Source organism: Bubalus bubalis, chromosome 14, assembly GCF_019923935.1.
Source record: "Bubalus bubalis isolate 160015118507 breed Murrah chromosome 14, NDDB_SH_1, whole genome shotgun sequence".
NCBI classification, from domain to species: Eukaryota; Metazoa; Chordata; class Mammalia; order Artiodactyla; family Bovidae; genus Bubalus; species Bubalus bubalis.
In genome coordinates this window covers 48,332,348-48,350,582 of record NC_059170.1, presented here as the reverse complement: position 1 = coordinate 48,350,582, position 18,235 = coordinate 48,332,348, and the positions used below count along the sequence as shown (strand labels likewise).

Here is an 18,235-nt window from a genome sequence, read left to right as displayed (position 1 = left end):
GGCAAGATTCTATTTACCCTGTTGAGTCAGATGTCTCCAAGACTGGCGATGTTGTTGTTGAGTTGCTAAGTCACGTCTGACTCTTTGTGACGTAGAGTACGGGCTCTAGAGTGTGTGGGCTCAGTAGTTGTGGCACATGGGCTTCGTTGCCCCAGGCATATGGGATCTTACTGCATCAGGGATCAATCCAGTTCACTGGTCTTATTTTCCTAAATAATCCTAGTTCACTGGTTTTGTTTTCCTTCTAAATAAAATAACTGCATTTTAAAATGAGGCTTCTGTGGCTAAGCCTTGAAGGAAGGCCAGTACTGAGAACCACAGGCCCCCAGCAGAAGCAGCATGGACGAGGCTTTGAATACAAAAGAACCCACGTCACTGCATACAGAAGGAAGTCAACTCAGTAGGCTGCTGGGACATTTCTTAAAGACCCACCTTGCTGACCAAAGTTTTCTTCATCATAACTGGAAAGCAGCCAAAATATTCTTTTCAGCTGAAAAGTGAGCAGAGTGTGTGAAACATTTGGAAGCAGTGATTAGCACACTTAAAGGGCCCAGCATGTAAGGATGGAGATTCTCTTGGATGTGAAGGACCCGGACGGGAGGGATGGACAATTGGTAACAACCCCCAGTGCCACAGTGGAGCGTCTCCAGTTTCCAGAGTCAAAGCAGAATTGTTGTGTCTGATGAAAATGTGCCAACCAGAGATTCCTGGTGAGTGGGGAGAAAGATGTTCCGTGCTAGGAAGTTTCCATTTGCTCCTAATGTATATCCATTCTCCTGATGTAACTTGTACCAGCTTTTTAGGAAGATAATTAAGGAAGGAAGCTTAAATAAGGAAGGAAGCTCTGTAAAAAATTATCCCTAGGATGTTTTACGGCTGAAAGGACTATCCATGGAGTCATTAGATTCTGTGTAATCAAAGAGACCACACTGTGTGTATATTACAGAATCTGTGTGTGGGGGCGGGGGTTGGGCTGGGTGTCACTCAGTCGTGTCCGACTCTTTGCGACCCCATGGACTGTAACCCACCAGGCTCCTCTATCCAGAGACTTCTCCAGGCAAATATAGTGGAGTGGGTGGGTAGCCATTCCCTTTTCCAGGGGATCTTCCCAACCAGGGCACTGAACTCTCGTCTCCTGCATTGCAGGCAGATTCTTTACCATCTAAGCCATGAGAGAAGCCCTATCTTTTAGAAAGTTCTAGAAAATTCTTAGGGTTCTCTTATGACTCAAGAGGCTTTATATAGCATTTTTAAAAAAGTCAGTAAAGAGACCCTTAAGCCCTGTTTCTCCTTATTCTTTCAGTGGAATCTAAGACTTCTATTTCACTTTGTGAAAAAACACAAAACTTTATTTTTTGGAACCTGCTAATAACATCATTGTATCTGACAGGAGTGGAAAGCCACTTCGGTGGGAAATCTGTGAGTTTCTTGTTTTCTCAGTGTTTCTGAGGAAGGACTTTGTGGTGTTCCCAGGCAGAAAGTCACGATTTGCATTTTGGAAACAGAAACAAAACAAGGACGGGAATGGAGCTGGGTCCCAGGATGAGGGAACAAAACAAGACACACACACACACTTGTAATCATTTATGCTGCTTTGAAAACTGGTGAGTAGGAACCAAAGATGCTACTCCCATCTAAGCCACTGGACTACTAGGGAAGTCCCTAAGGGCCTTTTTTTTTTTTTTTTTTTTTTTGCACCCGGTTTGTGAAAAGCACCTGAAAATTTTCCAACCCAGGCAGGAATGGTTATCTTCCTCTCCTCATCTTCACACCTGAAAACAAGTGATTTATACTCATTGGAAACACATTTCAGTCGTGCTGGGAGAACACTGAGAAACACAAGGGGACGAAGGTGCAAATTTCAGCAAATTAAGAAAAACAAGTGATATGTGTAGGGAGTGCAAACAGTCTAATTGGAATGAAGCCCTCACCTCGCTTTGCCTCCGAGGCAATCTGGAGTCTTGGCTGTTTGCTTTGATGCGTGCAATGTTTCTTTCTGCTCTGCTACTGACCCAGCGAGTTGCATGGCGAAGTTTTATTGGAAAAGCATGTTCAAAGGGTATCCAAAGCAGCAAGGATGAGACTAGTGACTTGTCCCGCTCTCTTTAAAGCAACCAGCTTCACTGTGCAGAGAAGGCAATGGCAACCCACTCCAGTACTCTTGCCTGGGAAATCCCATGGACAGAGGAGCCTGGTAGGCTATAGTCCATGGGGTCGCAAAGAGTCGGACACGACTGAGCGACTTCCCTTTCACTTTTCACTTTCATGCACTGGAGAAGGAAATGGCAACCCACTCCAGTATTCTTGCCTGGAGAATCCCAGAGACAGCGGAGCCTGCTGGGCTGCCATCTATGGGGTCGCACAGAGTCGGACATGACTGACGTTACTTAGCAGCAGCAGCAGCACTTCTTGGTGGTCCTCATGTCTTCCATTGATATGACTAATGATGAGTTGACACAGGGAAGGAGCGAACTGTGAAGGAGCATCTGTGTATGGCTCTGTGTTGTGGCATCCTCCTCTGTAGGCAGGGCCCACTGTCACTGGGGAGTGTGACAAGGTGACCAGGCACTCTCCAGCCCTCCAGTTTCCTGGGGGCCAGGGTCATGCCTTAACCATATTTGTGTGTGACATTATGTCCCTGAACAGTGGATGTTCACAGGATGACCACTCAGGACCTACTTCTTGGAGGGGCTCCTCTTTTCCCCAGACAGCAGGTCAGCACAGATGGGTACCATCTGGACTTGGTTTCTAGAGCAGCACCATCCCGTGGGTCTCAGGGCTCCTCCAAGAGGGGAGTGAGACTGCTCTCCACCACACATCCCTAAGAGCCTCCTTGGGAGGTGTGATGATGCAAATAGGGAAACGGTCATGTTTGTCATGACACCTTCTGTAAAGTTTGCCTTTGACCTTCGGGAACTGTCCTGGCCCCCATCATCCTTGAGACCAATCCACATGTCTTAGAACATGAAACCTGACTGGAGGTGGCACAGGAAAGCTTTGCTCTCAGATTTCTGCCATGTTTTCTCAATCTGGGATGCACCTGTCTGTCTCCTGCTGAAAATATTCCCTTGGGAAGGAAGATAAGAGCACCTACCTGTTCACCATAGATCATTATCACTTTGTCAAGCACATCAAGGGAGCATAGATGATGGGTGCAGGGCAAATCCGCTGGGGTTCTTGCAGAGTGGAGGGCAGAGAGAGAAGGATGGAGAAAAGGAAGGGTGGGATTCCTGGGCTTGGATGGGGAACCAGCAGCAGTGGGAGCAGCAGGTGGACCCTAGGGAGGGCAAAGGCTAAATGGGCAAAGAAAGTCAGGAACTTGGCCCCTACGGTGTGACCTGGAGGGGATGGCACAGGCCAAGTGCAGCTCAGTTCCACACCTTGAAGACCACACACGAGTGTGGTCCACAGGAAGGAAGGTGTACACACTCATTGTCAGACAAAGTGGAGTGCCCGCCTGGAGAACTGAGGGGTTATTTCATTAGCTGCCTTTTATCTTTTTCCTAATTATAAGTCACATGTTTAATGCAATGGGCTTCCCTGGTGGCTCAGCAGTAAAGAATCCACCTGCAATGCAGGAGATGTGGGTTTGATGCTTGGATTGGGTGGATCCCCTGGAGAAGGAAATGGCAACCCACTCTAGTATTCTTGCCTGGGAAATCCCATGGACAGAGGAGCCTGGCAGTTTACAGTCTGTGGGGTCACAAAGAGTCGGACATGACTTAGCAACTAAACAACAAAACAATTTAATGGAAAATGAATGAAAAAATAGAAGCAAAAAGAAAAGGGATATGTATGTGTTCAAAGCAAAAAGAAAAAAAAAACCACTAGTACATTTCTTTCACACATTAATTCATTTAACACATTTTAAAAGTTTTTAGCAAAATACTAATATGTAGCATCCTAAAGGAGATCAGCCCTGGGTGTTCACTGGAAGGACTGATGCTAAAGCTGAAACTCCAGTACTTTGGCCACCTCATGCGAAGAGTTGACTCATTGAAAAAGACCCTGATGCTGGGAGGGATTGGGGGCAGGAGGAGAAGGGGACGACAGATGATGAGATGGCTGGATGGCATCACCGACTCAATGGACATGAGTTTGAATAAACTCCGGGAGTTGGTGATGGACAGGGAGGCCTGGCATGCTGCAATTCATGGGGTCACAAAGAGTCGGACATGACTGAGCAACTGAACTGAACTGAACTGAATATGTGGCAGGCTCTGTATAGTAGGACCTGGGAATGAAATAATAAACACCCCTGTGGTCTTAGCCTTCAGGGACAGAAAGTGATCATTTACTGTATATTCTGTGTTGTAGTGCTTTTTAGACCTATTATATAGCATCTTATATCAATGAATATTCTATAATCTGTTTGAAAACAGCACCCTTATCATTTTACTTAATGGGCTTATAATTATTCATTAACCAAACTTGTAGTTAGACCGCTAGGGTTTTTTTACTCTTCCCTTTTTATTTGACAATATAATGTTAAACATTCTTTAATGTACATTTTATATTTATATTTTTTGTGTTGTTGGTTTGATACCAGAATTGGTCATTCTTTTTTAATTGAAGTATACTTGACTTAAACATTATATTAGCTTCAGGTATAAACCATAGCATAAAACAGAAGACATATTTTTATAGCTTATGTACCATACAAAGTTATTAACCAGAATTGGTCATTCTAAGGGCTTTTGTGGATGTTTAATAAAAGATCATTTATCCAAACAATTTAGACATGACAGTTTATGAATTAGTGATATTTCTAGAATTTAACATCATATTCCAAATAGCACACTTATTGAAAAATAAAATAAAAATGTTATTCTGCCACGCATCTTCTAAACACCTACCCTTTCTTTTCCTTTTCCTTCTGTATTGAGGGACTGGATGTATATTACATGTTTGTGTCATGCTTCCTAACAGCTGTCATCCTCTCAATCGGCTAGGAATGTGTTTTCTATCAAGAAAAAGAGAAGCAGGTTTATGTTACCTTAGAGAGATGAGGTTTAGTTTTTCTTATACAAACAGGAGGCTGTGGCTGCTGAGGGCTCTGCGTCTAAGCTAAAGTCTCTGTTAATCCTCTTGACTTCTCTCATAGTCACAGAATGGCTGCCCTAGCTGCAGGCATCTGTCTTCACTCCAGATGGAGGAAGCAAAGAAGTTGGCAATCTCTTCTTTTTTTTCTTAGCATCCTATGCACAAACTTTATTTTTTAACAGCTTTATTGATGTATCATGGATAGACAAAGAATTGCATATATTCAATGTGTACACTTTGATGGGTTTGGACATATGGAAATGCCCATGATACCATCACCATAATCAAGGTAATAGACAACTCCAGCACTTCCCAGAGTTTCCTTGGGTCACTTGGGTTTGGTTTTGTGGTAAGAACACTTAATATGTGGTCTGCTCACTTAATTTTTTTTGTTTTATGAAGCACACAACACAGTATTGTTAACTGCAGGAACTGTGTTAAGCCACAGATCTCTGAACTCACACATCAGGCACGCTTGAAACAAAGAAAACCTGCAGTGGAAATCTATGCATTACTTGGCAAAGGCTGATGAAACCTCTTCTTATAGCTCTTTGTACAGATTCACATCGCACGGGCACCCGTATCCATAGGTGATGAAAGTGAGTATTGAGCTTTTTCCATTTTTAGGGTTAAAATGAATAAAGGAGAAGAGGTTCACAAAGGAGAGTGGGGCAGTCAGCCCATAGCATCCACCGTACACACGCCCTGACTGTGTATGTCTTCATTTATGGATTTCTTACTCATCTCCTTCACCCTTAATCCTCTCTCTCTTTCTCTGTGATGTACAGAAGTTTTGTTTTACGTTGGTTGGTCTTCTCCCCTTATGACTTCTACTTCTTTTTTTTAAATTGAATTATAGTTGATTTACAATGTGTTAATTTCTGCTATAGAGCAAAGTTGACTCAGTTATTCTCATTATATATATACACACACCTTCTTTTTTACATTCTTGTCCATTATGGTTTATCACAGGATTTTGAATATTGTTCACTGTACTATGTAGTAGGGTCTTGACATTCCTCCATTTTACACATAGAAGTTTACATCTGCTGACCCCAACCTCCCACTCCATCCCTCCCCTAAACCCTTCTCCCCCTTGGCAATCATCGGTCTGTTCTCTATGTCTATGAGTTTGTTTCTGCTTTGTAGATAGGTTCATTTGCATCACATCTTAGACTCCATGTATAAGTGATATCATAAAGTATTTGTCTTTCTCTTTCTGACTTACTTCACTTGGGATAATATTCTCTAGTTGCATCCATGTTGCTGCAGATGGCATTATTTGGTTCTATTTGATGACTGAGTAGTACTCCATTGTATATGGGAACCACATCTTCTTTATCCATTCCTCTGTTGGTGGATATTTGGATTGTTTCCATGTCTTGGCTACTGTGAATAGTGCTGCTGTGAACATCAGGATTCATAGATCTTTTTGAATTATAGTTTTGTCTGGATATATGCCCAGAAATGGGATTGCAGGATCATATGGTAATTCTATTTTTAGTTTTCTGAGGAACTGCCCACCATACTGTTTTCCATAGCGGCTGCATGAACTTACATTCTCATCAACAGTGTAGGAGGGTTCCCTTTTCTCCACACTTTCTCCAGCATTTGTTATTTATAGGCTTTCTGAGTTTCTACTTCTTGTATCATGCTTAGAAAATCCTTCCCTTCTCAAAAAACAACTGCATAAATGTCAGTAACATTGTCTTGTTTTATAATTTTGTGTTCAATACTTCTCTTTTTAATCCATTTGGAATAGGCCAGGAGGTAAATCTCTTAACATGTACAATTATCCTTGTACAACCTAGTGATAATCTATGTGTCCCTTATAAAATGGACACACTACCTTCATCATATACTATTAAACTTTGGCATCTATTTCTAGACATCCTATTCTCAGTCCGCTGATTTCTTTGTCTACCCTGGTGCTAGTGCACATATGTTTAATTACCATAGCTCTATAATCTATTATATTGCCTGGCACTGTAAGTCTGCTCATTTGTCTTCTGAAATTCTTTATTGGATTTTCTCATCTGTTTAGTGTTTCTCAAGTTTGAATTATGGTCAGCTTAGTTAAGCTCCCCCTGAGTCGCCTGGGAACCTTGGAGAGTGGTCTGCTCCCATGGCCTTGGATGCTGTAGGCTAAGGAACTGTTCTTGGATGCTCCTCCAATTGAGTATTTTTACAAAGTTGACCCTTGAGGTGAAATCAGTGGACTGTTTCCAGGGAAGATTGACCTGGAGATTCATGAAAGCCTCTAGAAAGCGTGGATGGGTAGTTTCCCTCAACACATACTGAGCTTTCCCCAGAAGAGGATTCATTCATTCATTCATTTTTCTCCTAAAAATTATAAGATACCTGACTCCACAGGCTCACAGAGAGCATGACCAGGACAACACAGTTGCTAGGAGACATAAACTGATGTCTGCAGTGGTCAGTACTCCCCTCAGTGGATTTGTTGCTTTAACTGAATCTATTTTTAGTACAGGATGAAGGGTATTTATAGCCCCGTTTTCTCAATGATCAGACACCCCATGCCAGGTATGTGGTTCAGACTATAGAGAAGCTGCCTGAGGAGATGCCACACACCCCCAGGCGGGACAAGTTTCCTCTTAACGACATATTCCTGGTGACTGCCCAGCTCATTCCACCATCATGAGCCATGTGTCAAATTCCTGGGCTTGACACATGTAAAGAGATAATTCACATGATCCCTGCTTGTTTTTGACTGTTTTTTTTTTTTAATGCAGTAAAACTTTACAGTACGACCGGCATGACTCAATGTTGTTTTTGGATTTCAAAATATTGAGGTTAGATGTGCTAATGATTTGCTCTGGAGCTACTTTTACAAGGCGAGCTGGGGCCCCGCGCTGCCGGCACGTCTGAGAAAGGTCTGCGGCGTGTCCCAGGGCTGCCCCCTTCCATCAGGCACAGCCGCGTCTGCAGTCCTTGAACCGGAGTCCACGGCTGGCAGACTTAGGAGCCATGCATGATGTAACGGTCGCCATCTCCACACGATTCCACCCCTCCTTGCCCTGTCATTGCCGCACGGTTGACAGAGGTGGAGGAGGCATCTTTTTAGGAAAAGCCATTGCATAAAGTGGAGTTCTCCACAAATCTCTGAGTCTCTTTCCCAGGCCCTTCACACATGAGCTATCTCAGCCCAGCTCCAGCTCCCTCTTTTATTATCTCATTCACCCGAATGGCAGGCAAGGTCAAAAAGACTGACCTTGGTTGCTAGAAAATAATCCCCTTGTTTTGACAAGAAAAGTCTTGGCTTCTCTGCGAGTTTCATTTTCTACAAATGTTGCAGCATTTATCTTCCAGAGAAAGACTATTAACAGATGCCCGGAGTCCACCTTATCTCTTAAGCAAAACGTGTTATTTATGGAGAAGATCGTGTGGCGAGTCTGGATCCTGCCGTTGAATTCTCCTTTCTTTCTTTCTCTTTCTTTTATAAATATAAAGAGAGAGGACTGTTTCAGACCCATAAGAGTATTTACTCAACTTGCTAACCAGTTGGTGTAAGGCAGTACAGTTCACATCAACATTAATGAAAGGTACTTATTTGAAACTCTCACCAAAAAAAAAAAAAACACCTCTGCTCACTAACTTGAGGCTTCCTTCTGCCTCTTCATCTGAAAACTAACTTACACAGTCATCCCCAGTATCCATGCAGAGTTGGTTCTAGAACCCCTGCAGATACCAAAATCCATGGATGCTCTAGTCCCTTGTATCAAATGCTGTATTATTTATTACATATAAACTTATTTACTTTATAGTCTTTGGAGCAAAGAAAGGTTTATTGCAGGGCCTAGGAAAGAAAAAGGGTGGCTCACACTCAAAAAGCCCAAACTCCTTCTCTTATATATTTAATCATCTTTTGATGACTTATAATACCTAATACAATGCAAATGCTTTGTAAATAGTGACAAACATAATGCCAATACTATGAAATAGTTGCCGGCAAGAGGCAAGTTCAAGTTTTGCTTTTTGGAACTTTCTGAATTATTTTGGTTGAGCACAGATGCTGAGCCGTGGATAAGAAGGGCCGACTGTCCTCATTCCAACTGACCCCCTTTGGAGCCTAGCCCTGGGTGAGGGAGGGGCAGGTAAGGGAGGTGGTCTTAGGCTATCTGCATGCATACCTCCCAGCGACTGATGTGGCAAGTCTGGCAACAACAACAACAAAAAGGACTTGAGCTACAAGTATCCCTGGTATCTTTTCTTTCTTTCATGATTTTTTTTTTTTTTTGTGGACCAATTTTTAAAGTCTTTATTCAATTTGTTACAATATTGTTTCTGTTTTCTGTTTTGGTTTTTCGGCCAGGAGGCAGGTGAGACCTTAGCCCCCCAACCAGGGATCGAATCCCCATCCCCCTGCATCAGAAGGCAAATTTCTGTTGTCGTTGTTTAGTATTTACTTACTGACTGCGGTGGGTCTTCGTTGCTGCTTGGACTTTCTATGGTTTCGGCGAGAGGAGGCTACTCTCTAGCTGTGCTGTGCGGGTTTCTCATGGTGATGACCTCTCTTGCTACAGAGCACAGGCTCTAGCGTGCAGGAGCTCAGCTGCCCCGCAGCACGTGGGATCTTCCAGGACCAGGGATCGAACGGATGTTCCTTGCATTACAAGGTGAATTCTTAACCACTGGACCACCAGGGAAGCCCAGAAGGCAAAGTTTTAACCACTGGACCACCAGGGACGTCCCCTGAAATCTTTCCTTTAATTGAAAATTTAAAGACTCACCCAACTCCTCCTAGTTTGATTCAGCATATCCACAAAATCTTGTCTAGTCTGGACTTCAAGGAGCAAGCTCTGACCCTCCCAGCAGGGAATCTAGCACTCTAAACAGGCTCTGCATCCTACCCCACCCCCACGGTCTGAGTTCTCCTGCTCTGATTGCCCCCATCTCCCTGGAAGCGAGAACCAGTGAAGGAAGCAAGGTCTGTGATAATGGCCAGAACCCGACTCTTAAGCCATTACTGCCAGTGTCTGAGGAAGGAAGTGAGGGTCTTTGACAGGGTCGCTAATGGAATGCGCATTAAATGAGGTGTCTTGGAACGAGGCTTCCCAGAATGACAGGGGTGGGCATCTCCTCTTCATGACTCCAAATTCTCACCTCGAAAATGCAGTCACTTTTTTCTCTCTGGACTGCTTAAAGATACTTGTGAAAAGTTAAGTTCTGCCTCTTTAAAGCTGTGCTGCGATTAGTCTGTCTCTTTAAGAGAGAAGCAAATACTTGCTGAAATGCCTGATTTGGAGAAGTTCAGGTTTCAATTTATTTATTGCCCAGTGACTTTTTTCTTTGCTATATATACTTCCTCAGATAAAACAATATTACTCTTGCCTACCACACCAGATGTCCTAATGTTGGGTTCAGAAATTATGGCCAGTATGTAAACACTGCATGTCTTCCCCTGTGTGTGCGTGTGTGTGTGTGAGTTGTGTACACTGTTTAGATCACAAACGGTTCTGACCAATATCCAGAAACGCAAATGCACTGTGGACACAATGATAGAACAGAATTCATCTGCTTATCCAGAGCATCAGACAGCACAGTGACCGTCATTAACAAAAGATGCTGACTGTTTCTGAGTGTTTCCAACTATGCCAGCATTTTAGATGGCCTGGGAATACCTATTCCTATTTGGGTAGTAAAGTCCTGTGTCCGAGAGCTTGCCCAGCTGATCTGAGCCTGAGTTAGAGCGTGAGTTTTCAGTCTATGTGAAAGAGATGAGAAATGCAGACTCGGGCTGGAGAAGGCATTGCCCCAGCATCCTTGTGGTCCTGCCGCTGCAGGCTGCTCCCTGGGGCTGTGATGCTATCAGCATTCTTGGCAGAGTCCGTCTAAGCGACGGATGATTCATGAGCTGTAACTACCACGATCCTTGACAAAAAACAGTGGGCTGCGAAAGTTGGGAGGTTGTGGGAGGAGAGGGCAAAGGGGGCTCATGTTATCTCTAAAAATATCTCTCCATAAAATGTTGAAAGAAGTTCCTTTCTAACTATCTGTATGCATGCTTTTCTGGGACAATGCTTTTTTTTTTTTTAACCATAGGCAAGTTTTGCAGAGAAGTTTGTGGCAGGAAGGGGAGAATTTAGGTCTTTTTATTGTCCATGTTTTCCAAAGCAGAATCAGTTTTCTTTGGTAGTTCAGGAGCTGGTGTATAAAAGCATACACATACAATTCGAACAACAGGGTTGGAAAGTGTGTACGAGAAGGAGAGAAAAGTTTGCTTTGAAGAAATTCGTTGTCAGGCTCTCTTGTTGCCGCCTGGGCAGGGTGTGATTTGTTCCAGCACAGAACTGCTTTCTGTGTCATCAGATTGAAGCACGCTTCACTGCTCTAGGTGTTCTGTGAAACCCAACCTGGTTATATGTCACTGCCAACATGAGCGATCACATTAGCCTTTTAATATGTACTTTTGTCCACAAAACCACTGCTGTAAAAGCCCTCGCATTAGGAACAGGCTGTAAATAATCTGCTGGCTGAGCATTGACGCTCCTGTAATTTCTCCCCGAGCCATGGCCTCTCTGCTTAGCAGCACAGGACGTGAGGTCACCCAAGGTTTGGCCTCAGCAATGTCTGTTTCAGATGACAACTCCAGGTGACTTCATACACACCAGCCCAAATTCCATGCCTTCTCTGGACTCCTGGATCTGGGTCAGCTCTTTGCAATGTGAGCACGTCAGTTTTTCCCTCCTTTCCTCCTGGAGCAGCCCTAAAACTTTGCAGTTTTACCATTCCAGTAACCGCACCCCACCCCCATCCCATAAGCAGAGGGGCCAGGGCAAGAGCCTGGGTGATGGACCATGCACCAGCTCCTTTTGGGCATAGGCACAGTCGGGAACAAGATTCTGACTGCCTGCATCCAGGGTGGACCCTTGCCGAGAACAGAAGAAAGCCTGAGACAGGGACATTCGCATGATCTTTGACTGAATGGAGGAGCCATCTGCCTCCTGCAACAGCAGGACGGGCTGACAATCCCCCAAGGAAATTTCAGATTCCCTTTCAGGATGGAAAAACCCAAGCATCACTTGAGCTCATCTCTGTTGTCTTTTAATCATCTGCCAGATCAATAAACTACTTCTTGAGACTGGGTTTTCCAAGACAGTGTCTGGTATAGATTCTTTGGCTGGTAGAAAATATGTTGGCTGAAACAGGTCCAGACTTACAGCAGGCTTTCCAGGCCAGCTGACCGAGGTGCTGGACCAGGCTTCCAACTTGCTACTGCCCCAGAGGGTTCACATGCAAAACAAGAGGCAGCTCAGATGCTGCCACCAAGCACAGTGAGGATGCTCAGCGCCCCCAGGTGGCCTTCCGGGAAGGGGGCTCCCTTTGGGATGGGTGAGGATGGAGTCAGGCTCAGCCACCTTCTTCCGCATGGTGACAGCACTTTTCCTACTTAACCGGTGCCCCAGTCCTGAGAAATACATCAGGCTATCTGGGGAGGCCATTCCCCGAAACACTTCAGGCAGGATGTTGTAATCCACAAAATGAGGCAGCTGATACCTGCCTCGTAGGATGGGTGCATGACTCAGGTGCTACACAAGCCTTCATTTAGGGATGTGGAAGATGTCACAGCCAACAGGAAAACCTCAGCCTCACAAGCCTTTCAGGAAGAGCCACTTGAAGGGTCTGTGCTCAGCCAACATGCATGGAGGGGAACCTCACCCCGTTCACTTGTCTTAGAAGACACTTCTCCCAATTTCTAAACACCCAGGCTCCTTCACTAGATCTGAGCACCCTGCTGGAATTCCATTTTGTTTAATGAGCACCTTAATTAGTTCTTAATTCTCTAATAATGGTGACAGCCAGGACTGTCTTTAGCAGCAGCAAATCCTGCAAGAGTTATCGCGTTCACTGAAAATCCAACCTATAAACATGACTAGACCATGATATAAGCATCACTAAGACCCATCAAGCTCTTATTTTCTCAAGATTAAAACTTTGATGCTAGGTTTGTGTCAATAACTTTTTACATCATTCTGGAAGCTCTTCGAGTTTCCCCACTGTGTTGACCCCCAAAAGATGCTTTTGGTTCATTTCCACTGGGAAATCCAGCTCTAATTTTCAGTCACCACAACTTGGTTCTCTCAGCTCACTTGTCAAAGAGCTATTAATTCTTAGAGTCAGAAACAGGAGAGAAACACTTTTGAAAGGTAAGGAGAGAGCAGTGCACAAAAGCCATCATGGTGAATGCTGCTTTGGTTGCCAAAAACAAAAATTTCAGCGTAGAGAGGTCACTTAGTCCAGCACATGCTCAGCATCTACAGGTAAGTTCTGTTGGGTGTCAGTATGTAGTGGACAGAGCACTGGGCTTGGGTTCCAAGATCAGTTCAGTTCAGTCGCTCAGTCTTGTCCGACTCTTTGCGATCCCATGAATCGCAGCACGCCAGGCCTCCCTGTCCATCACCAACTCCCAGAGTTCACTCAGACTCAAGTCCATCGAGTCAGTGATGCCATCCAGCCATCTCATTCTCTGTTGTCCCCTTCTCCTCCTGCCCCCAATCCCTCCCAGCATCAGAGTCTTTGCCAATGAGTCAACTCTTCGCATGAGGTAGCCAAAGCACTGGAGTTTCAGCTTTAGCATCACTCCTTCCAAAGAATACCCAAGACTGATCTCCTTTAGAATGGACTGGTTGGATCTCCTTGCAGTCCAAGGGACTCACAGGAGTCTTCTCCAACACCACAGTTCAAAAGCATCAATTCTTTGGTGCTCAGCTTTCTTCACAGTCCAACTCTCACATCCATACATGACTACTGGAAAAACCATAGCCTTGACTAGATGAACTTTTGTTGGCAAAGTAATGTCTCTGCTTTTCAATATGCTATCTAGGTTGGTCATAACTTTCCTTCCAAGATACAGGTGGTCTTTTTTTTTTTTTTTGAAATGCACACCAAACACTTTGGGATAAAATGATGGGATGTCTGTGAAATTTCTTCAGCAAAACAAAAATAGACAAAGCAAACCAGAAAAATACTGACAATGACTAAAGCTAGGTGATGGACCCAGGGATGATCCATTCTCTCTGCTCTTCTTATGTTTGAAAATTTCAATCATTAAAAAAAAGAAAACCAAATGCTTGGATTTCCATTCTGATGTTGAAATTTATCGGCTGAATCACTGAGCCAGTCACTGGACCTCTTGGCTCCCTTAGCTGTAAAATCAGGGATTAACTTTCATCATTGCTTTGAGGACTAGTGAAGTAATGCATAAAAATCTCTTGTCAACCCTAAAGTAGTACACAAATGTCAGTTTTTCACTGATTAAAGTAGAAGATAAATCAATCAGATGCTGGCTCAGACTGCCAAGAAGTGGCTGAACTTCCCCTAACATAGCTCTACTTGCTAATCCTCATCCCAGCTCCTCCCAGATGGTTTTCTAATTGGAACTTGGTGCGGGTTCCTGCCCCCAGAGGCAGGTTTGGACCTTTCCTAGGGGTGTGGTGACCTGGAGTTCATTCCTGGGATCCATTCAGTGGCGTAACTGGGGCGGAAGAAAGGGCTGGGGAGAAAGCTCGGTTGCCGCTGGCTGGCAGCAGGACAGCGGTGCTCTTTCATTTTACTGTTGATTTCAGGCCATCTGATGCTTGCAACTGGCTCTCTTCATTTCAGCCTGGACCACAAAATCTCAAGAATAGGAGTGATCACCAAGCCCCCTCGTCGCCTCCTCTCCAGGAGACTGAAGCTGATGGCAGATGATGACGGCGCCTGGACTAGAGCTTCCGGCTTGGTTGTGCTAGGGAGCGAGTGAGGGTGTGAGGTCTCCCTCACGGCCTGTCCACCCTGGGCAGGTGAGGCTGGAATCCCTAATCCACACAACAAGCCATTAGTATTAATACCTGACTTCTAGGATGGCTGCATGAATCAAGCAAGATCCTGACACACGTTGTTTACAGACACACAGACAAGTCTCAGCCTCAGACATCTTTCTGAAAGCCACTTGAAGGGCTCCTCAGCAGGGAGGAGTAAGGAGGGGACATGTTCCCCGCCCGCTCCCCTGACAGCACCCTCTCCCAATCAAACCTGGTCATCCATCTGGATGTGCGTCCCTCTCCAGCATCTGCCTTCCCTTCTTTCCACCCTCCTATCGAAACCTGCTTTTAACCAACTCCCCATCTGAAGTAGGTCTCTGGGCTTCATTTTCCCTTTTCCTGGGGGCACTTTGATTTTATTGGGACCACAAATTAAGCCCCCAAATGAGGTGATTTTTTCAAACCTGTAGGACACATGGGAGTGGGGGCAGGAGGATCTGGCACATAGCTTGAGGCAGGGCACCCAGCATGAGCTGGGATGTGCTAACTGGATGCTGCACACACAGTGAGGGTGGGAGAGGGGGGTCCTGGACACAAGCTGGGCTGACCCTGAAGGCACTTTGCATTTTTCTTGCCTTTCTGGATCCTTGCTCAGCTCCAAAGTGATGTCCATGCTGGGTTCATCTCTTTATCTTTTAAAGTCCAAGACTGAAGGGATTTTTACTGATGAAACCTCACGATAGCTACAGACAGACCCTCACAGAAGCCACCACGAAGTGACTTTTCTAATGAATTAGAAAATAATCGGAAATAATTAGAGCAGGGGATTGAATATTCATCTTCCTGAGACTGTCTCTCATGGAAGGTGTCCCACGCTGGCGTTTCAGAGACAGGTTCCCTTTTGTGACAGGCTTCCTCTGCTGACCTATTTGGGGTTGTGCATTTGGAATCCAGGGTTCCCACCTACGTCAATGGAAATCTTGTGGGCAGAGGGAGGGCGGGCGTCCAGCATACCCACACCGGGCCGGAGTCCCCACACAGCTGGGTGGGGCCAAGAGCTTTGCTCCCAGAGAGAGATGTTATTGTCTGAGACCTCAGAATCCTGCCCTTCAGTTTAGTGAGAGTGGCTAGAGCTTTCTTACTCAATTTTCAAATGAACAGTAAATTTGTTTAAAGATACAAAAACTTGAAACATAAATATTTATATCTCAAAGACATTGGTCACAATTTCTAGGCCTCTGGAAGGGCCAGCAAGTGCTAGCAGAGGGGGTGTCCCCTGCCTGAACCTTCATGGGGGTCTGCAGGTTGATTTGTGAAAAGTGTGAAGAAGGAGGAGAAGGTGGCACTCTGCCCTGTACCGGAGGGTCACCTGTGTTTTGAGTTGAATGTCTCTGAGACTTACATGCGTGTGTGCTCAGCTGCTTCAGTCGTGTTTGACTCTATGCAACGCTATGGACTGTAGCCTGTCAGGGTCCTCTGTCCATGAGATTCTCCAGGCAGAAATACTGGAGTGGGTTTCCATGCCCTCCTCCAGGGGATCTTCCTGACCCAGGGATCAAACCCGCATCTCTTAAATCTCCTGCGTTGACAGGCAGATTCTTTACCACTTTACCACTAGCGCCACCCGGGAAGCCCCTCTGACACTTACATGTGCACATAAATACAGAAAATATACATCTGAGGAACAGATCCATCACTGATGGCCAGGTTTTCACCATTGCTTCCTTGCATTTTTCCCATCGCAGGTCTGGTCTCCATGGGGAGCTGGAATGCAGTGGACATCTTTCCCAGAAGCCGTGATGTCTGAGATAAGAGGAGAGCATTTCAGCTGAACTTTTCTTCGCCTCCTGTACAGTGTCCTTATTTGCTTCTTAAAAACAAACAAACAAACAAACAAAAACCACAATGTATCCTTTATTTGAAACGTTGTTTATTAAATGCACTGGATTTCTTCATGCATCTCTTTCCCCTGGGACTCAGAGAACCTGAAATGTCCCTGGTGTTCAGCCTCCCAGCTTTAGTTAAATGGGCTTTTTCCTGGACATAAAGGGCAAAATAAAATGGAGAATACTTATTTCTGGGCAAATATGTTGGAGGAAATGCTCCATCCTACATACCCTGTGTTTTGGGAACATGTATCATCTTTGTCTTCTTTAAATGTGGGACCCACTGTCTCCCATTGTCTTCAAAGGCTCCCAATAAGAATCAGACTTAAATCCCACATTATTACAGGTTCTAGGGATGGGGTTTCTGTGAGAGGGTATTGTGTCCTGGAGATGATCTGTTTGGGAAAGATGACCTGAGGTCTCTTCCTGTGAGCATCCTGTGGGATTCTGCATGGATCTTTTATTGCACTGAGCATAGGCTACCCGTGATACTGTAACTGACTGTGGACATCTCCCTTCTCCGAGATGATGAGCTTCTGAAAGTAAGAGGCATATCAAGCTAACCTTTGCTTTTCCCTGCAGCATATTTCCCAGTTCTTGTCTTATAGCTTAGTCCAGAGAAATGCTTTTTGACAGAAAAAGCAGACCATAGCCATGGGTTTTTAAGGGAAAACCATTTTATGTTGTTGTGGTTGTTCGGTCGCTCAGTCATGTCTGACTCTTTGCAACCCCATGGACTGCAGCATGCCAGCCTTCCCTGTCCTTCACTATCTCCTGGAGATTGCTCAAACTCATGTCCATTGAGTCACTGTTGCCATCCAACCATCTTGTCCTCTGTCGTCAGGGTCTTTTCTAGTGAGTCAGCTCTTCACATCAGGTGGTCAAAGTATTGGAGCTTTAGTTTCAGCATCAGTTCTTCCAATGAATGTTCAGGATTGGTGTCCTTTAGGATTGACTGGTTTGATCTCCTTGCAGTACAAGGGGCTCTCAAAAGTCTTCTCCAACACCACCGCTCAAAAGCATCAATTCTTCAGCACTCAGCCTTTTTCATGATCAACTCTCACATCCATATAAGACTACTGAAAAAAAATACAACTCTGCAGATATTGTTGTGGGGTTCTTCAGCCACCTATGACATTTTTTGGTCTTCAGAAGTTAAACAACACAATGTATAGAGAGAAACAGAAATGGAAAACATTAGAAATTGCTTCAGTCAGGATTTGAATATATTTACTGAAAAGACAGATGAGAAAAGCAGAAGAGAAAAATGGTTTTGGAACAGTTGATCTACCAGTAATGAGGGAAGCAGACCTCATATGCTGTCCTATGAAAAAATAGTAAGATATGTACCAGAAGGTCCATAGCAGATTTGTTTATAATAGCCCCAAACTGGAAACACCTAGAAGATTCATAACCAATAAAATATAAATAAAATTATGGTGTATTCACACAACAGAATAGTGTTCAACACAAGAGAACAAGTATTGGTACACAAAACAACACAGAGACAAAACGCTGAGTGAGAGAAACCAGACATGAAAA

At 44.5% G+C, this 18,235-nt stretch overlaps 1 long non-coding RNA gene across 2 annotated transcripts in view; it reads left to right on the top strand.

Annotated features, from left to right (window-relative positions):
• The window catches only part of LOC112578822, a 126,458-nt gene extending 109,708 nt beyond the window's left edge, over positions 1–16,750 (top strand). Inside the window, exons 1-3 of one of the 2 annotated variants that reach the window (XR_003103215.3) lie at positions 250–710; positions 14,668–14,846; positions 16,553–16,750. This is a non-coding gene — a long non-coding RNA (uncharacterized LOC112578822). Of the gene's footprint in view, positions 1–249; positions 711–14,667; positions 14,847–16,552 lie in introns of those variants that run through there. The other variant, XR_006544590.1, reaches the window with a different exon arrangement.
• The last annotated feature ends 1,485 nt before the right edge of the window (positions 16,751–18,235 follow it).